This window comes from Trachemys scripta, chromosome 1 (assembly GCF_013100865.1).
Source record: "Trachemys scripta elegans isolate TJP31775 chromosome 1, CAS_Tse_1.0, whole genome shotgun sequence".
Taxonomy (NCBI): domain Eukaryota; kingdom Metazoa; phylum Chordata; order Testudines; family Emydidae; genus Trachemys; species Trachemys scripta.
In genome coordinates, this window is record NC_048298.1 from 147,924,508 (window position 1) to 147,940,691 (window position 16,184).

Genomic DNA, 16,184 nt, shown 5'->3' on the forward strand with positions numbered 1-16,184 from the left:
GACAGGTTTTCCATTCCTCTGATCATCCTAGTCGCCCTTCTCTGCACCCGTTCCAATTTGAGTTCATCTTTTTTAAACATTGGAGACCAGAACTGCACACAGTACTCTAAATGAGGTCTCACCAGCGCCTTATATAACGGAAGCAGGACCTCCTTATCCCTACTAGATATACCTCGCCTAATACATCCCAAGACCGCATTGGCTTTTTTCACCGCCACGTCACATTGTCGACTCATAGTCATCCTGCGGTCTACAAGGACCCCTAGGTCCTTCTCCTCTTCCGTTACTTCTAACCAATGCGTCCCCATCTTGTAACTAAAATTGTTATTAGTCATCCCCAAGTGCATCACCTTACACTTTTCACTATTAAATTTCATCCTATTTCTGATACTCCAATTCACAAGCTCATTCAAGTCTCCCTGCAGAATATCCCTATCCTCCTCCGAATTTGCAACTCCTCCCACCTTCGTATCATCCGCAAACTTTATCAGCCCACTCTTGCAATCGGTTCCGAGGTCAGTTATAAATAGATTAAATAAAATGGGTCCCAAAACCGAACCTTGAGGCACTCCACTAGTAACCTCCCTCCAACCCAACAGTTCACCCTTTAATACGACCCGCTGCATTCTCCCCATTAACCAATTCCTTATCCACCTCTGGATTTTCATATCTATCCCCATGTTTTCCAGTTTAACCAATAATTCCTCGTGGGGTACAGTATCAAACGCTTTACTGAAATCCAGGTATATTAGGTCCACCGCATTGCCCTTATCTAATAAGTCCGTTACTTTCTCAAAGAAGGAGATCAGATTCGTTTGGCACGATCTACCCTTCGTAAAACCATGCTGTAACTTATCGCAATTGCCATTAACCTCTAGGTCCTCAACTAGTTTCTCTTTCAGAATCTTCTCCAGCACCTTGCACACTACAGATGTTAAACTAACAGGCCTGTAGTTACCCGGATCACTTTTTTTCCCTTTCTTGAAAATAGGAACCACGTTGGCTATTCTCCAGTCTAACGGGACCACCCCCGAGTTTACAGATTCATTAAATATTATCGCTAACGGGCCTGCTATTTCCCGCGCCAATTCCTTCAATATTCTCGGATGAAGATCGTCCGGTCCTCCCGACTTAGTCCCATTAAGGCGTTCAAGTTTTGTTTCTACCTCGGATGCGGTAATCCCCCATCCTGTATGCCCCTCTGTAACGGTGCTAGTATCCCTAATACCTTCATTGGCCTCATTAAACACTGATGCAAAATATTCATTGAGATATTGCGCCATGCCTAGATTATCTTTAATCTCCTCTCCGGCTATAGGCTATACGGTCCCACATCTTCTTTCTTTGCTTTCTTCCTATTTATATGGCTGTAAAACCTTTTACTATTGCTTTTAATTCCCCTCGCTAGGTCCAACTCTACACAGCCTTTGGCCTTTCTCACTCTATCTCTACATTCTCTGACTTCACTAAGGTAAGTTTCCTTACTGATCCCTCCCCTTTTCCACTCTTTGTACGCTTTCTGTTTTTTCCGAATCGCTCCTTTGAGTCGGTCGCTCATCCAGCTCGGTCTAAATCTTTTGCTTAGTAATCTTTTTCCCTTTTTGGGGATACAGGCCTCTGACAGCTCATGCATCTTTAACTTAAAGTAATCCCAGGCTTCTTCTGCCTTTAGATCCCTTAATACGTTTGCCCAATCCACTTCCCTTACCAGTCCCCTTAATTTGTTAAAATTGGCCTTTTTAAAATTATAAACCCTAGTCTTTGACTTAATTCTGTTATTCCTTCCATTTAGTTTAAACCGAATTAGCTCATGATCATTGGAGCCCAAGTTGTCCCCCACTACCACTTCCTCAATGAGGTCCTCACTACTCACCAGAATCAAATCTAAAATGGCCTCCCCCCTCGTCGGTTCAGCTACCACTCGATGAAGGAATTGATCAGCAAGCACATCTAGGAACATCTGAGCCCTATTATTGCTACTAGCGTTTGTTCCCCAATCTATATCCGGGAAGTTAAAGTCCCCCATAATTACACAGTTTCTATTAGTATTTTCTTCCCTTAATACATTAAATAGTTCCTTATCCATATCCTGGGTCGATCCCGGCGGTCTATAGCACACCCCAAGCACTATCCCCGGAGAGGCTCTAGTAGTCCTTTTACCCAGTGTGAGTATTGCCCAGACAGACTCCGTGTTATCTATTCCATCCACTATTATTTCTTTACAGCTTATTTCACTATTGACATACAATGCCACCCCCCCCACCTTTACCTTTATCCCGGTCTTTCCTAAACAGCGCATACCCCTCCATACCTGCGTTCCAGTCGTGACTGCCATTCCACCACGTTTCAGTTATTCCTACGATATCCGGTTTCAATTCTCGGACCAAGAGCTCCAATTCCTCCATTTTATTACCTAGGCTTCTCGCATTGGTGTACAAACAGCCTAATGTATGTCGTTTAGCCTGTCTCCCATTAGTAGCACTGTATGTTGCGGGCCTCTTTGTGTCCGTCCCCCCTGTCCTTCCTATGTCCAATCCCATCTCCCCAGCTATGTCTCCTCTTATTTCACTCAGCTTTTCAATACTGGAATCTGGCGTGGAGATAAACTGTGCATCTCCCAACCTTCTCCCCAAACTTCCTAGTTTAAAGCTCTTTTGATGAGATGAGCCAGCCTTCCTCCCAGAAGTCTATTTCCTTCCCTACTCAGATGAAGCCCATCCCGCGAGAACAGGTGTCTGTCCCCGAAAGCCTCCCAGTGGCCATACATCCCAAAGCCCTCCTTATAGCACCACTCCCTTAGCCAACTATTTATTCTCACAATCCTATCAGCCCTTTGCTGCCTCTCCCTGTTAGGGCCTGATTCAGAAAGGCATTTAATCACATGTGTATCTTTAAGCATATGCTTAAATCCCATTGACTTCACTGGTACTTAAACCCATGTGTAAAGTTGAGCATGTGCTAAATATGCTGTCCTGAATAGGGATGCTATCTGAGTTGGGCCCTAGCTTGCATTTCCCCATGCAAATAGCAGGCCAGATTGTGATTCCCTTATTCACAATGGTGAGCAGTTACTTACACAAGTAGTTCCATTGACTTCTATGGGACTACTTGTGTGAATAACTACTAACCAAATGAGGACAAGAGGTTCACAGTTGATCTGTGGTGCTTATATGGCCCCCATTACTGTAGCACCTCTCAATCTTTTAATGTATTTATCCTCCCAACATCCCAATGAGGCACAGGGAGACTAAAGTTTAGATTTTTAAAGGCATTTAGGCACCTAAAGGAGCAGGAAGGCAGCTAGGTTTTTCAAGAGTGCCTAGGGATGGGAGTTAGGCATCTTGGTACTTTTGAAAATCCCACTAGGTATCTATCTGCATCTTTAGGCACCTAAATACCTTTCAAAATCTTGCCCTAAGGGATGTACCCAAAATTGCACAGGAAGACTGGCACAGCAAGAAACTCAGATCTTTACAGGCTAGCCCCTTAACCACTGATCTATCCTTCCTCTCCAAACTGGGTGTCTGTCTCTCATTCTGTTCTTTTCTGTCCATGATATTGCTAACCTCTACAGAGCCCTATGTTATTTCTCTGTCTTCATGGGCGCTTGCAACTCCTCCCAATCTAGTATTAGCCACAACTTTCATTTGTGAGCTGTGTACTGCTTCTTCTGGCTTATTAATGAAGATGTTAAATCAAATCAGACCTCATCCTGATTCCTGCAGAACTTCACAAAACACCTCCCCGCAAATTTGCACATGCATCCCTCTGATTATTATCCTTTGCTTATGGTTCATCAGGCAATTTTCAATCCATGACAGTGCTCCTAATCCAAGACAGATTGAATTAAATTTGCAAGTAGGAGTCCATGAAGCTCTGTATCAAACATTATGTGATCCAAATTCCCTTCAACCATGAATTTTGTAAAACAGTCTAAAAATACCATCATAAGATATTTCATGGAGCATACTGGACTCGCACAAGTTACAGCGATAAGGATAGAGAGCAGATAAGTGTTGGAAGAATGAGCAACCTGGAGGCAACTTGACTCATGCATTATGGTCATACTCAAAAAATTCACCATTTTTGTGTCATAACATCAGATATGATCAATCTGATTTTGACTTTTGATTTAGCTCATAAGTCACGCATTAATTTTCTTGAATTAATAATTTAATAATTGTCTTAAAATAGCTTTTGCATGTTCATAAGAATTATCATTGCACCAGCTGTGCACTAAATTCATTGTTACAACTGAAGGTGAGAATTGCGCCAACCCAATGCAAATTGCTTCCTATGAAGGATGCACTTATCTAATGCAAAATGACCTACCAGAGTGCTAAAAGTACTAAAATTAATCTCGTCAATAATAATTAATTAACAACCATTTATTGTCTACGGTAGCTCCCACAATGTGTTCAGCTCTTTCCAGATCTTTAAGTAGGGATAATTGCTGCTGTGAGGAGCTCATTGTCTCAGGACAGAGGAGAGTGAGACTAGGGAATGGGAATAATAGATATATACTTGACCATATACTAAATGATACAAATCTAAATATAATGGTTGTGACACTCCCTGGGGTACCCAGGGTTGAAAGACACCTCACCACCACCTGCCCTTAGCATGAAGCAGTCTTGTCTGTGCCTGCGTTGGGTCACCTCCCTGAATCCAGCAGCCCCAGACAGCTTGAACTCTACCTTCCAGGCCTCCACAGGCCTCGCTCTCCCTGTACAGCTAGCAACAGACACACACCAACCCCCAAATATTCAGTGCGTTCCCTGGAGTGTCCAGCCCCTGATCCATTCCGTTTGGGAATAGCAGTCCTGGTAATTCTAGAACAGTACACCTCAGCTGATTAGTTATACATTAGAACACAGCTCTGTTAAACACAGGCACTTAGATATATTTATAGTGAAACAAGAATAAGTTTAATATTAAAGAATAGAGATTCAAGTGCTAATCAGTAAGAATACTGGAAACAAATGGTTACATGTAAAACAAAATCATAACACATTTTCATGAGACTAAGCCCTGGTGCCTGGGCATCCCCTTTGTCCCCCAAAATACACTCAAGCAAACCTTTGATATACACCTCCAGATAAGGTTTTCTTCCCCTGCCATGTTTCTTTTCCTGTTAGTTCCTTTATGAAGTTCTTTCTTTCAATCTTTCATTTTCATTTGGTTCAGACTGGAGATAGGGGACCCGTGGTGAATGAGACATTATTCAATTTACGTGTAAACAGATAAATGGAGAGACATCTCCCATCTGACAGAAAACTTGTTTGTCACTGTTTCTGGTGACTAATAATTGGATACATACTTTAAGAATATGTTCTCAGTATTTATACATATCTCTTTACATAGTATCTGTATGTACATTTCACAATTATGTTGATGACCAGTTTGTCACTGGCTTTCATTTGAGGCCTCACATGACATTCTGTGGGGAACCAGAATGTACATCCCAGAATCAGAAAATTCCAGGAACTCTGTGCACCCTCTTACCAATTGGCATTAGGAGGTTCTTGGTCAGAATCATGCTGAGGAAAATGTATCTTCAGATGATATATTCAGAGTAGCCTTTTGATAGAGCTGATCAAACCATTTTAGACAGAACCATTTTCTTTCAGAAAATGCAGGTTCATGGAAATCTAAACATTTTCAGAGTGTGTGTCCATTTCAATGAAATTTTCTACTGGAAAGTTTTGAAACAAACAGTTTTGAGTTTCCTATTTTGACAAGGTAAAACTGTTATTTTAACTGTGTCATTTAGTTTTGTTTAATTTCATTTAGACTGTCGTATTAAGATTAATATTATATTATATTTACTATTTTATATTATAATGTACTGGCATTATCAAAATGAAACAATTTGACATTTTTGAAACAAAACAATTAGACATAATCAAAACAGAATGTTCCCAAATTGAAATTATCAGTCATTTCTGTTCCATGAAAAAAACTTGACATTTTGACTTTTTGTTCCAATTCACAGGGGGGGAAATGAAATGTGGGCAATTCCCTTGGGATGGGAATTCTAGTTTCTGATTGACTCTACTTTGTGACAGCTTGGGGATGAAGCCCAGACTTTTCCATTGTATTGTTTTTAAGTAAATGTCTGACAATATTTTATGGAACAAGGGATGTTACCTTCTGTGTATGGATATAAATGGGTTACAGTTAACTAAGAAAGGGTTCAGTCCTGCAGTACTTATTTAAGAAAGCTTGACCAACTAAAATTAATGAGGCTTTTGCTTGCGTGAGGACCAAGTACTGAGCTCATAGTTATTAAGGGCAAGATTTTTAAAGGCGCAAAAGGGAGACAGGTGCATATCTCCCACTGGAAGCCCTTTAAAATCAATGGGAGTAAGGTGTCAAGCTCCCATTTCTATCTTTGAAAACCTCCTCCTCAAGCAATGATCCATTGTATTCATTTGTATTGGACATTCCTGGAAGCCTGATCGTTAATATTGGTTTGCAAGCTGGAAGAATGAGCATAAACAAATACAAGGGCTTCTCCTCAAGGGGTTATGCTTTATAGCAAAAGAGAAAAATAAAGGAACGTAAGTAGGAAAGGCAAGAAAAAATCACCCACTCCCTTTCAGGGTTAAGCTCTGCCCTGCGCCCCAGGATGTGGTATCCAGCCTTGCCAAACTCATCGTCTTTCTCCTCCTCCCATGCTGTCATTCACATAGCCTTGCCCTAGGGTACCTGTGCCAGGGGTGGAGGAAGTAATCCCTTGTTCAGCAGTTAGAGTGAATAGACATTAATTTCCAGGAATGTTAGATTTCCCGCACCCCCCACTCCTCCATATTTTAAGGACAAAGATGGATGCACACAGTGAAGGGAAGAGGGTGGAAGGAGCCTAAGACCCAAAAACAATGTGGTGGTTATGCTCCTCTGAGCTCAAACACGACTGAAATTAATGCTGCCGCTGGAGTTCTTCAGAATTGGGGCTATGATCACAGGACTATGAGCTGCAGCACTGGCCAATGAAGCTGGGTGGCACAGAGGGGAATGCAGATTGCACCTTCAAAGGATCCTTGAGTCAGCCACCTTGCCTTTCACTGGGCCTATCCCTTACACAGTCACAAGGCGGCCTTAAACATTGGTACCACAACTGCTTTTCTCCAGTCTTCAAATACCTCCCTGTACTCCATGACTTGTCAAATATAATTAGCAGTTGCTGAGTGAATTGATCAACTAATTTCCTTCTCACCCTCAGATGCATTTAATCCATTAGCTGATTATTTGTAGAGATTTATTTTCCGCTAACATTTCCTTGCTTGCATTTTATCAATAGTTCTATTTATTAGGTTGCTGTTGCTTCCTGATTGTCGAAAACGCTGTTCTTTGTTTTCCTTGTTCAAGATCATGAGATATTTTAACAAGCTGCTTGGCACCTCGGTCATTTAAACATCATCATGAATGTCACCCCTTTTCCTTTATTTATTAGTGGGCACACTTACCATCTAGTGCTCTTTTTTCCGCAAGATAATAGGCCCTCTTCTTCTCCATAGCCCTTTGAAAGCACTAACCCATTCTCATTTTGTGATGCCCTATCTGTTCTTTGTTAACCACTTTGACGCTGTACCTTCTTTGATCCTTTCTCCATTTCCAATACAGGGTTTATTTTTCACATAAGATCTTTGAGCAGTGCCATCATGGCTATGTTTATAACAAACGTTTTTACCAAAAATTTCCCACCCTTTGCTATTGCCAGTATACACTGTCCCCAGGCATTTTAAAACCAAGACATCTAAGCCCTTACTAAAGTGGTCCTAGGCCATAGAACTGATCTTTGCAGAAGAAAAAGAAAAACCAGGATCTATGTGCAGAACTGGGAGCTGGGAGTCTTGGGTTGTTATTTTGTATACTAAGGTAATGCCTAGAACAGGGGTTCTCAAACTGGGGGTCGCGAGCTGTCAGCCTCCACCCCAAACTCCGCTTTGCCTCCAGCATTTATCATGGTGTTAAATATATAAAAAGTGTTTTTAATTTATAAGGAGGGGTCGTACTCACAGGCTTGCTATGTGAAAGGGGTCACCAGTACAAAAGTTTGAGAGCCATTGGCCTAGAAGATCCAGCTGAGATTGGGCCACCAGTGTGTTAAATGCTGTACATATGCCTAGTAAGAAACAGCTCCTGCCCTGAAGAGTTTGAAGTCTGGAAAAACAGAGACAGTGAGAGGTGAAATGATTTGTGCATGGTCACAAAGCAGCTCACTAGCACAGCCAGGAGAAGACTCTCCTGAATCTCAGTCTAGTACCTTAGCCATTGGACCATGCTGCCTGCTCAGCTACTGACTCAGTTTATTACTTTAAGCAAGTCACTCACCTCAGTTTCCCAATATGTGAGATGGGGATCATGATACTGATCCACTTCACAAGTGAGTTAGTAGAATTAGTTAGAGTTTTGCAGAGAAGGTGCTATACCACCCATTTCTAATGAGACATTTTGCGTGGACCCTTCCACTATACTAACCTTCCTCAGCCTGTTGTGGTGAACTTAATTTTTTAATGAGTTTTCCCATAAGCCCAAGATGTTCCACCCAATATCTATCCTACAGACCGCCACCTCCCCCCAACAAAGCAGCACCTGATATAAGTGAAGTGAATTTTCCCTCCTTGCTGAATATCACTGCTTCTCCATCTGACACCACCCAAATCCCTATTTTATCTAATAGTGATGTGACCTCTTTATAGGCATAAGAAGTACTTTCCGCATAGCTAACAGACAGTTGCCATACATCCTGCGAGTCTATTGATATTCAAGGCATGTGTGAACTCGTTTCCCACTGTGGCATCTTGGCATTCAGAGGATGAAGTGTCCCTCCAAACTTCTTGTTCCATCAACCCCCCCTCACCCAGTACTAGGCACTACAGAGGATGCCTGGTCTCTTTTGTGAGCAATGAAACACAATATGATACGTGTGCCAATGGAAGAGGCTTGTGATTATGTGACGAGACGTGTCCACTGACCCTTCTGTCTGACAGAGCTGATCTAAGCCAACTGCGAGAGAACAAGGCAAAGAAAGTGCATGCCTGGAGCCTCCTAGTTCTGCTCCTGTTCTTAAAGGGCCTGGGATGAACTCAACACCCCCATGACAACAGAATGAGAAACTGCAAGACTACTTTTTCCATAGAGAATTAGAACCTTAAAGGAAAAAATGCAGCAATTAGATATAACACCATCGGTAGCTAAATAATGGTGTAATATATAAGAATATTCTGTATATTGTGTGCATGGACAGTGCTGTGGTGAAAATCATAGAAATGTATGACTGGAAGGGACCTCAATAGGTCATAATAGTCCAGTCCCTTGTGCTGAGGCAGGACTACGTATTATCTAGACCATCCTTGACAGATGTTTGTCTAACTTGTTCTTAATCTGTCATAATGTTTGTAAAGATGAGTTTTCAAGACAATTTCTATAAATACCCATCAATCTAGGCACTTATATGCAGAGGCCAATGTACTCCATAGCACAATGGGACCAAATTCTGGAGCAAGAGCCCCTAAATTCAGCAGCAATGTTAATTTATCAAATCTCAAAGAAATGCCCTTTGTTCGAGTCCCTCCAACATTCAAACCCAAACACTCAGCTGTGACTCATAGTTGAAAATACTCATTGATGTCAATTTCTTCAATGGTTATTTACAGCCATCATTATGTTTGATGATGGATGTATTCTCCAGGCAAACCGGCTCTATGAACGTCGGCAATGCTGATAATTCTAGGCGGTCCACAGTAATCTGATTAACTCCCCATTGTGGGAAAAACTAACAGTAAGAGGCAGCTGCAGGCAGGGCAGGGAGACAGCAAACAAAATGTTGGCGCCTGGTATCTTGTAAAATTTCCACATTCTACAGCTGGGGCCCTGAGTGAGATGACAGGGTATTTCACACCTTTCAGAGCCGTTGTTTCATGCTTTTTGCAGACTCATATGAGCAGTGGTTTATACACGCTTCTCCTTTTGGCTCTTAATTTCTCCACTCTCTGCTGGTCATTTAAACTAAAGGTCTTGTGAATCTGAAGCTCATAGCTTAACTTGTAGAAGAGAGACATGCAGTTCATCCAGCTAAGGGAGGCACTGATTCTACGGTGCAAACAATGAAGCAGATTGAAGCTGCCCTCAACTTTAATAAGATATTGCATTCCAAGGACACTACAATTGATCTCATTTGGAGACCACTTAGCTCAAAGTAGAGCATTACATGCTAGAAACTCCTGGCCTTACTTTATATAATCATGAAGGCAGCCTATAGGGCCTCGTATAATTTAGGGGACTGCACTTAGGACAACTCTATCCTAGCACCCTGGCACTTTGCAAACTGCCAGCCAAATGAAAGCTTCAGAGAAGCCATTAAGTCTCAGATACTCTAGCCATAGGGGCTATTTAAGATTAACAGAATGAAAGATTGATGATAGGTGAAGGCGGGACACTCTCAGACATGCGCACCCACACCCACATACTCTCACAATGCAGCAGATAGGTTGAAGTCTCCATGTTTTTAACCTGAACTAAAAAGCAGCTTTTAGTAGCAGCTCCCTGTGTGAAGGAAGCATGTTTAGTGGTTCTGCCTCATGAGAAGGCCATTTTCACCCGAAAGCCTTGACCTTCAGCAGAACCTTGCAACAGGATAGGGCATGAGAGGAAGGGGCCCCAGAGGATGCACCATCTTTCTCTCCCTTGCTGTGAAGTCTGGCAGTTGGTTGAAATTGGCCCCAATCACAAGGAAGGCTCAGCAGACATGTCTCATCACATAAAGGCAAACATCTTTGGAGGGCTACAAATGAGATTGTGGGTGGTCTTGGGCTGCTTTGGAAATTGTCCTCTGATGTGCTCTGGCTCTGTAGCTTGCTAGAGAGAGTGCTCTTTGCAGGAATTGATTGTTTTCTCTGAACACAGGTGCTGTGCATGCGTGAGTGGGTGAAATGGTGAGCCAGGGGGAGAAAAGTGAAGGGTACAGACTTCCCAGACAGCATTCACAGACACTATTCATTTCCTTCAGAGGTGTAGGTGTAAATAAGATAGCACAACAGGGTCCAGAAGTGGGAGAGAGGAAGTTCTTACATGTCCCTTGCTTCATCTGCCCCAGGCTCTGTATTCTGCTAGCTGGGGGTTAAGGAGAGCATCTCATGGTTAATTTTCAGTTCTTCAGTCATGGGTGGAGTTCTGAGGAACAGAGGTGGGGTCTGGTCTCCTTTCCTTATTGTAAGAGATGCCAGGACCCTTTGCTAGGCTATTGATGACCTCTGTAATCGTGCCAGGTAATCGTACACTCAGAAGCTGGGATCTCAGTACTGTATTCCCAGGATTAAGCAGGTCACTTCCATGGAACAAACTTTGATCTAACATAGGTTTATAACGCATCCTACAGCTTCTAATAACAACATTCACCCAAGACCACACAGAGTCATTGTCGGAGCTGGGTTCAGAACTCAGAGCTTCCTGGCCCATGCTCAGACCGTGCTTTTCTCCCCGTCCTTTCCCTTGACCTCACACTGTGCAAATGCTCAGTCCTCTTTCTTCCTTTAACCCACTGGCTGCAGTGTTTTAGCTACTTGTTATGACCACTAAGGTTCTGGATTTTGCATCTAGCAATGACATGTTAATTTATGATCTGGTTCAGAAAGAAGTACCTGAGGGAATACTGCTACCGCTGTACCTCTTTGGTTCTTGTAAGTCTACCTACCTTCTCCAGTTGGGTCTCCCTGGTGGTCTTGTATTCTGTGGGAGGGCTTGGTCGACAGTGTCCAGTTGGAATATGAATCCCAATTCCCCACTTCGAGAAGCAGGGAAGCTGGTTGGTCCCCAGTGTCATTGTGCCCAGTGTTTTTCTAAGGTAACTAATATATTGTTCTTTGTCTTTCAGTGGGCTGTGATTTCTTCCATCCACCCGCACTCCCTTGTGCTTGACTTTCAATTCCAATTAATATATTGGCATCACAAGGCACATGTGTGTTGCCAAAGTTAACAAGTTAATAAATCAACTGTTATATGTCTTTCTCTCCCCTACACTCTTCCATCGCCTCCTTTCTCTTTCTCCTCCCCAGCTTTTCTCTCTAATAGTCTCCCCAGGTGATAGTTAGCTATCTCAAACTCAAGACAAGCTGTCTCTGTTGACAAACAGAGCTGTCACTCACCAAGGGGGAAGAGCAATTGGTCTCTATAGCGTGTCTGATATTTTCTTTCCTTCACAGGGCATGCAAGCATCAGTCTTTAAACTCTCTTAAAGAAGCTATGTTTGCTTGAAGGTTGACTAATGACTTTAGAAGAACCAGAGGTTTTTTCAGAGGTACCAAACAAAGCAGTAAACCCTTGGCACCCCCTCAAGGAGTCAAGGTGTTTCACAGCATGGCAAGGCCAGTAGAACTGGTGGAGTCACCCATTGACCATGGAGAGGTCCAGGTTACAGACAAAACCACTCCACTGGGTAGAAATCTCTGTTAAATAGAGCAGTGAGTGCTCTCCTGCTTCCACCAACCCACCCAATCCTATGGCATGACAGTGAACAAAGTATTAAAGAAAGAGACAGATCCCTCGGGTGTCTTTAGCAGTGGATACAATCTGCCCAGGACCGTGTGTTTGGAATTTAATCCCCAGTACATCAAGCATGTAGCCTGGATACGGCACCATGCTGTATTGGTTTTTTTTTATCCTTTGTCTTTAGTGTCCATTCCTGATCCAGTGGTAGCTTGATCCAATAGCATGATGCCATCTCTGTTGGCTCTCTTCTGTCTCCTGGGAGTTAGGAACAGTTTTCCTCGTTGCTTTCTCATGAAAAATCATTATCACTCCTGATAGTTTGAAGAAATGTCTTTCTCAGACTCCCTCATATTTTGGCCACTGAAGCCAGAAGTGTGTATGTCTCTTTCTCTCAATATTTCCTTCTATATTAGTTCTACGATCATTTCTCCCTGCTTGCAGTGCACCCTGACTCCCAGTTTCCTCCTCTAGTTTGCAATCCACGAGGCTGGTTCTCCATTGCCCTGCATTTTGTGTAATCATTTCCACCTGGGCAAAGTGAATGTAATTATACATTATAATTTGGTAGTGTTTCACCTCCACTTTATGCAGCCAATGGAGAACCAGGCCCATTGATTCTGTATGTGGTAAGAGTCTCCCTTAGTTTTGCATATCTCACTGTGGTGAGACAATTTGCTAGTTCCACACAGAGATCTTTAACGCTCTCAAATCTTGCTAGATTTTATTTGGTCTCAGGAAATGATATATAAGTGTTGTAGGTGTTGAGCATCATTTCTATCAAGATACTTGTAAGTTACCCATTACTGTAGTACCTATGTGGCTCACAAACCTTATTCTCATAATGTATGTGGTAAGGAAGTATTATTGTATTAGCCTCATTTTGTAGATGGGAAGTGACTTGCCCAGGGTCTCACAAGAAGCCTGTGGCAGACCCAGAAACTGATCCCTGATTGCCAGAGTGCCAGTTCCACTGCCTTTAATATAAGACCATGCCTCCTTCTATTTTGACTGTGGTCGTTTGCTCCACTAGTCAGTAGATTAGAGATGTTGAGACCAGAAATTGATGGCACAGTAGATGTTTTCATTTGGATTTCGTTTTTGATCTCCTGCTGTGATGGAAGTGTACACTGCTTTGATTAGTGTTCATTTCCGTATATTGATTAGCAAGGGAAATTGCCACATCATTGCTGCTCTGAGGCCAGTGTTGCTAGATTCCCTCTGCACAGCGAGTATTTGTTTGCAGGACTTCAGCTGGAGAGTTTCTGCAGAGGTTTTGTCCCAATCGGCTTAGCAACCCACACTGTCCCCAGTCTGTGTAATTTCCTTCTCCAAAAAGGAGGCTCTGTCAGTTTCTTCCCAATCATTTGTATTCAGTGCTTTCTGCTCTCGAACTTCTTACAAAATCCTGAGACCCTGATGTCCCTTCAGACATATACAAGTCAGTTGAAGCTACCCAAATGTTTTTGAGGACATGTAATTGAGGTCTAGGTCCCTAACTGCATTTCTACTATATAACTTACTGGCTAGCTGGCCAATCTTGCTCATGTTGAGTTCAGTGGCAAAATTCCTATTGACGTCAACGGGAACAGAATTGAATCCCACTAGCGGCAGCCCCAAAAGAATAAACCCCGCTACTGAAAATTCAGGGAAGTTCTCCTGTAACCCAAGAGGCATAGACATGTGTTTATGAAGCCAGAAGTCCTGGATTCCATTCCCAAATGTCCATTGTGATGTCCGTACATATAGAGCAAGTCTTCGTCATGCGGTAAAGGTTCAGAAGAGCTGCTGGGGCACTTCCAAAGACCTCAAGGTGCTGCAGCACATGGTTGAGCCAAAACAGAAGTTCTCTTTTGGCAGAGGAACCAGATGGGAAGAAACTCTACACACATGAGTATGATTCAGTATTGGCCTGTAGGATGTGATCATGGGAGTCATAGCACTCCTCACACAGCTATTCACGTAGCGCTAAGGTTTTTCACACTGGATCATACTTGTGCAGGAGAACATTTATGATGAAAGGAGTTCCTTGTCTTGAACTCCCTGCTCCTTCCTCAGCAAGTGGCCATAACTTCCCAGTCCTTAGAACATTCTGCTTCCAGATGTCACCAAACTGGATAGCGGGTAATGTCTGAAGGTTTACAGCTGGCATTTCTGAACTTCCTTCTGGTATCCCCATTTCTAGCAAGCAGGGCCACCATCTGTGATGTGAGTAATGACAAGAATTTAATAATGAGTCTGGGCTGAAAACTTCAGACCTGGATTTAGATTCTATCTCCTCCTCAAAGTTTTGGGATATTTGGATTCAGGAATATGGTTCAGCACCTCTCTACTTTAGAGCAGCTACCAGCTACCCTCGACTGAGTGCTCACCAGCAGAAGAAGAATTTCACCCTGAACCTCCTACCTTGGAACCCCTTTGGGCTCTGTCTCAGCTCCACTCCATGCCAAGCCTGCTCTCCCCATTGACACCATCCTACCAAAGAAAGAGCTAGGAACCAGCAGCCAGGTCCAGTCAGGACTCACTTAAAATAAGAGTTTTGACATGGCTCTTCCTGCACTGTCCAGAAACCTTCCTCCCCTAGGTCTAGCAACTGCTGAAGGCCACCTTCTATCCTTGCCCTTTAAAAATCTGATCCAGAGGCCATTAACATGAATGGAAAGATTCCCACTGACTTCCGTGGGCTTTGAATCAAGCCCTAACAGAGCTGTACATTTTGGTTCAACTACGACTCAGGTAAACCTGACTTTCTTAGTACTTCTATTTGCAGGGTGTTTTCCACGGTCTTCTAAGATCCGTCTTTGGGACTGAAATATGAAGGGAGCTGCTCTTCTCACAGCATTTTTTTCCCTGGATGGTTAATAAAATCACGAGAAGACCAGATCTTGCATTATTTCAGTCCCACAAATAACTACCTCTGGCAATAAATGTAGTCCATGGAAAATACATACAAATACTTAAATCACAAATGCTAAACCTCATGTACATCCCTAGTCCTCAATGTATTTAGGATTTGGGGATTAGGCAGCGTCCCCGGGGTTAATCCCTCAGAATTAGCATAGCAAACACTTCTGTAACTTGTTGTTTACACGTGACATGTCAACAACGCTGTTTATTCACAGGAAGTCTGCCTATGTACGCTAGTCAAAAAGCAGTTGGGGTCAATATTGCAGGTTGAAAGCAACAGAACAGTTTGGATTGTGAACAGAGAGAACCTCCTCTTAGAGAGATGTGCTATGAATAAAGACATCGCTATTGCCAAGCTGTGAGTTTGGTATTTTAGTCAAAAATCAGTTTCACAGCAAAGATACAATACTTTGTACACAGTGGTCCAAGTTCCTCAGGGGAATTTCAGCAGGGATACACTTAGCCTATTTTGTTTTCCTTCCACGATTTGATATATCCATATTCAGTATGTGGCCAAGAATCCAGGCTTTGTGTGCTATCAAAAACTACAAAGGTGAATTCAGCACATCCTCATCCTGAACGTGTGGGTGTTTAACCAGACCAAACTCTTCAGAGTTGTGTGTGGATGGACGAACATCGTCAACAGATGGGCCAAGAAGACTGGGTTCAGTCCTGGAACTGGAATCAGTTGAAGAGGAGGGTTGGGTTGAAGGCTGAGTGAGTGAAGGTGAAAATAGAGACCCTCTTGCTTCACCCCACCCCACAGAAGTTTTCAGGATGGTTTGAGA

The 16,184-nt window shown here is 42.8% G+C and overlaps 1 protein-coding gene across 3 annotated transcripts in view; it reads left to right on the plus strand.

Moving 5' to 3' along the window:
- LSAMP (limbic system associated membrane protein) overlaps nt 1-16,184 on the plus strand; it is a 1,336,346-nt gene that overhangs the window by 1,150,853 nt on the left and 169,309 nt on the right. The window lies entirely within an intron of this gene.